This window comes from Grammomys surdaster, unplaced genomic scaffold (genome assembly GCF_004785775.1).
Source record: "Grammomys surdaster isolate TR1022 unplaced genomic scaffold, NIH_TR_1.0 125671, whole genome shotgun sequence".
NCBI classification, from domain to species: Eukaryota; Metazoa; Chordata; class Mammalia; order Rodentia; family Muridae; genus Grammomys; species Grammomys surdaster.
Window position 1 is genome coordinate 538093 of NW_021620508.1, and position 4963 is coordinate 543055.

Sequence of the window (4963 nt, forward strand, 5' to 3'; positions counted from 1 at the left end):
GGTCTGTCATCCCATATGCTCAGCAGAATGAGTAAGAAGGGTTGGAAGTTCAAGACCCACCTGGACTACAAAACGTGTTGAAGGGCAGCCTGAGCAACTTTGTAAGAAGACTCTATCTCAAAAAAGAAAAAAAAAAAGAAAAAGAAAAAAAAAGAAAGAAAAAAATTAAAATTAAAAAGAGGCTAAAGATTTCACCCAATGGTAAAACATATAGCTATGAGTAGCCATATGTTCATGAGTAGCTGAGAATGTGACTCTTGCAGTAGCAGGAAGGGGTTAGGGGCATGTCACAACACCATTAGAACCTTTGCCTAAAATCAACCAATGAGGGCATGGAGGTGTGGCTGAGGTACAGCCTTGCAAGCGTCTGAGCTCAATCCCTACTAACAAGAAAGAAAAAGTCTACAGCCATACCACCCTGAATGCGCTGTATCTCGTCTGATCTAGGGAGCTAAGCAGGGTCGGGCCTGGTAAGTACTTGGATGGGAGACTGCCTGGGAATACCGGGTGCTGTAGGCTAGAAAGAAAGAAAGGAAGAAAGAAAGAAAAAAAGAAGGAAAGAAAGACAGAAAGACAGAAAGAATAATAATAGAGGTTGGGCAGTGGTGGCGCATGCCTTTAATCCCAGCACTTGGGAGGCAGAGACAGGAGGATTTCTGAGTTCGAGGCCAGCCTGGTCTACAGAGTGAGTTCCAGGACAGCCAGGACTACACAGAGAAACCCTGTCTCGAAAAAAACAAAATCAAACAAACAAACAAACAAACAAAAAAGAATAATAATAGAGGACCCGCCAAGCCAAATGAGGCACAAAACACAAACGATGCCATCCTAAGCCAGGGACAGGACGCCATCTAGAGTTCACCATCCTCCACGTGCCTATGGAATAGCTTTGCCGACCCCATATCCCCTCCCCATGCTCCCTGGAATCCCTTCCCTCTTTCTCAATTACTTTTCCTTCTTTTAAATCCTTCTTTCACACACAAACACACACACACACACACACACACACACGCACGCACGCACGCACGCACACGCGCGCGCACACAGTCACTTTCCTCCCTCATCATCCAAAAGTAATCACCAACTCAAGGTCTGTAGTATTTCTCTTTGCTTCTCAGTCCATGAGATGGCCTTGGTAATCTGAGTCACTGGGCGTGGTCACTTCATTATTATTGGCCACTGTCTAGGGGGTGTGTGCCTCCAATGCTTAAATCTGATTGGTTCAATGTCTATAAGGAGCATCTACACCTTTATCCAGCCATACCTTTTTCTTTTTCTTTTTTTTTTGGGGGGGGGTTTCAAGACAGGGTTTCTCTGTGCAGCCCTGGCTGTCCTGGAACTCACTCTGTAGACCAGGCTGGCCTCGAACTCAGAAGTCCGCCTGCCTCTGCCTCCCAAGTGCTGGGATTAAAGGCAGCCACACCTTTTTCTTCATGCTCTTGTGTTTGATGTTTTGGGTCAGGAGGCTGGCCTACTACAGCTAACGGCCCTTTTTGTTATCCACCCCCCACCCCGAGTTTGAACTAGTTAACTTACTGTCCAGTGCCTGGCTCTCACCCCCAGGCTAAACATGAGCTATTAGAACAGTGTGGCTGATCACATCATGGTAACATCCTGAGATTTGTGTCCAGGCAGCTCACAGTTTGAACACTTGGTCCCTGGGTTCGTGGCGCTTTGTGAAGCCCGTGGGACCTGGCAAGGAGAAGTAAGTCTCTAGAGGCAGATCTTTGAAAGTCATTCTGCAGCTTTAGTTTATAATTAAAGCTTCTGCTTTCTGCCTGTGGACACACGAACAGCAGCTGACACTGGTCCTGCTGGTGTTAACTCTGCCACTTGTATGGCACTGAAAAGTAGTTTTTCCCCAACTAAAGGATTCCCTCCTGGAAGGAGCCAGGGCTCTTGAGCTTTGGGAGACAAATAAAAGCTCACATGTCTGAGAGAACCAAAACTTGGAAGACTCTTGAGGGCCCCTCCCCAGCAGTTAAAGAGTAAACAACTGTAAGCGGAGGTAAGCCTCAACCCTTACTTACCAGGACCTTCGGATAATCTCAGGGGAAATTAAAACCAGGCCAAGTTGGAGAGGTCTCTCCAAAACTGAGGCTGAAACAAATTTATTACAAGCAATCAGACTTTTTATACCCTTATCAGAAACAGTATGATGCCAGTTGCCAGGAAGAATATAATTGCAGTTGTCAATGATGTTTGCAAGTCATATATGGTACACAAGATTCATATCCAAGACTAATTGTTATGCCAAACTTCTGTAGCAGAGCCCCCAGACCTTAGCACAACTGACTCCATGATGGAAATACCATTCGGGCTGTAAAACTCAGAACACAAGCAACACCACCTGTAAAAAAAAGAAAACAAAGACCTAATCCATCAAATTCCATCTTTCCAGGAAGGTCCTTGCTTTTTGGCTTCTTTAGATCTATGCTAGGTAACTGTTCTTGTTAGCTGAAGTGCGTCAAACAAGAACATGGTTTTCCTGTTCAAAAGCTCACCCTGAGAAAGACTTGGGGCTGCCCTGGGATCCCACACACCCATTGTAGACGCTGTCCAGCTAATAAAGATTTCCTATTGGCTGAAATGCATGTCTGAGCAGTCTTCTCTGGTGAATACTCTATAACACTTCTACAGGATTCATTGACTTCTAGGGAACGTGGTTATGCTCAGGGGCCTAAATGTCCCATTTCTTGAGAGAGTGCCTAGGTTCCTCAGGAACTGAAAGGCACACAGTGCCTCAGGAGCCATGGACCCTAACCTGATAAACCTGTGACAAGGGCCTCTTAAGGCAGCTAGATCCGGTCAACTCCATGATTCCCTGAAGGAGGAGACACTTCTGAAACACTGCAGAGAGGTTTCTTGAGCCGTTGAGCTCTGTAACCTGTGCGAAGAGCCCCCTGTATTTCATTGGGTCTTTCCTTACACAGCTCCCTTGGGGTCCTCAGGCTCCTTGTAACCCTTCCCTCACACTCCTGTTACTGTATTAGAAACCAGGTCTCAGTTTTACTCTGTCACATGTCCTGGGCATGAGCTCTGAAGCGTCAGACAGATCTGCAGTTTCTATGGTTGTTCTAGATTGTACTCCAGAGTTATTCTGTTTTCGGTGGGTTAAATTTGCCTGAGTATTATCTCTGTATCAAGTGTTTCTTACAGAAATTGAAGCAGTGCTCAGAGCATTTACAGGGCAAGTGTATTTTCTCAAGGAAAAATGGGCGGGGTCCTGGCTGCAATAAGTGAAAAGCAAACACAGCCTAAACTATGTGTGATGTGTGTGTGTGTGTTGCCTGCTTGCATGTCTGTGCACCACATGTGTGTAGTGGCGCCTGGATAACAAAAGAGGAGATTGGATCCCCCAGAGTTGGAGTTACACACAGTTGTGAGCCGCCATGTGGGTGCTGGGAACTCAGGATCTCTGCAAAAAGCAACAAGTGTTCTTAACAAAGGATCCATGCCTCCTGCCCTCCTGCTTTGATATCTCCATCTCTCTCTCTCTCTCTCTCTCTCTCTCTCTCTCTCTCTCTCTCTCTTTCTTCTTTTCTTCCTTTCCCTTTTTCTTTCTTTCTTTCTTTTTTTGTTTTTTTCTTTCTTTCTTCCCTTGCTTTATTTTTCTCTTTTCTAAGACACAAGCTCACCATGTAGCCCCAGGGTGGCCTGTAACTCTATGTAGACCAAACTGGCTATTGAATTCCCACGGATCCACTGGTTTCTGCCTGCTAGTGCTGGGATCAAAGGTGTGTGCCACCACACCCATCACATGCTAGTGCTAACTGTGTTAAATGGAAAGTAAAATGCTTCTGTAATTCTAATCCCCATCATAAGTAACCCCAATAAAAGTGCACTGCTCACCAAGGTGGACTTTGATGCGGTCATTACTTTGGTCTGCTGTGGGTTTCCTCTCCAGGGTGAGTAAGCATGTACATTGTGTGTTTGGATTTTTCTCAGCCCTATTTTTAATAATGGTTGGGGTTTTTTGGTTTTTCGAGACAGGGTTTCTCTGTGTAGCCCGGGCTGTCCTGGAACTCACTCGGTAGTCCAGGCTGGCCTCGAACTCAGAAATCCGCCTGTCTCTGCCTCCCAAGTGCTGGGATTAAAGGCGTGCACCACCACCGCCTGGCTTAATAATGGTTTTTAAATGCGTTAACCTCCCTTCTAGCCCACTACCCACCAGAGGTAGTGGGGAAAGAAAAGCTATTACGATATGGGGGAAGTGGACCTGTTTAGAAATTTTTTTTTTAAGCAAATACCATCTGTGTTGTCAGGAAATCAGCAATTTGGTTCACAGGATTCAGGGGTGTCAGCTTGATCCACTTGAAAATATTTCACGAAGATACCAGCAGTCCAGTTCAGTGCTGTCAGGACAGAAAACACGAATCAGCAGCAGTAGCATGACCCAGCAGAAACAGCCAGGCCTCAGCCAAATTGGCATGACTCAGCAAGAACAATTAGGCCAGGAGAAGTTCTTTGCTGTGCCTCTCTCAACAAAGTGAAGATCCGTGAAGACTCATGGCCAAGACGCTTGCAAAGCTAGCTATGCAAGCCTAACGCCAACCATTGTCCATTGAGTTCTATTTATATTCCCTCCAAACACTGCATGCCCTCCACGTGTCTTGCCTCAGCGTGTGAGTGAATCTTTCTTAGCAAAACTCTATGTGAGTCTGTGTCAGCTAATATCACTCCACCAATTGGCCTGAATCCTCAGAAGCAGCAAGAGGCCACCAGAACATGACCAGAAGTTTTTGATTCACCGGGAGGTGGTGGTACACACCTTTAATCCCAGCACTTGGGAGGCAGAGGCAGGTGGATTTCTGAGTTCAAGGCCAGCCTGGTCTACAGAGTGAGTTCCAGGACAGCCAGGGCTACACAGAGAAACCCTGTCTCAGGGAAAAAAAGAAGAAGAAGAAGGAGAAGGAGAAGGAGGAGGAGGAGGAGGAGGAGGAGGAGGAGGAGGAGGAGGAGG

The 4963-nt window shown here is 46.3% G+C and overlaps 1 non-coding gene across 1 annotated transcript; it reads left to right on the top strand.

The window, feature by feature from the left end:
• The first annotated feature begins 400 nt into the window (after positions 1 to 400).
• LOC114639044 lies at positions 401 to 519 on the top strand. Its single transcript, XR_003713953.1, has one exon. It is a non-coding gene; the product is annotated as a 5S ribosomal RNA (ribosomal RNA).
• Positions 520 to 4963: the final 4444 nt, after the last annotated feature.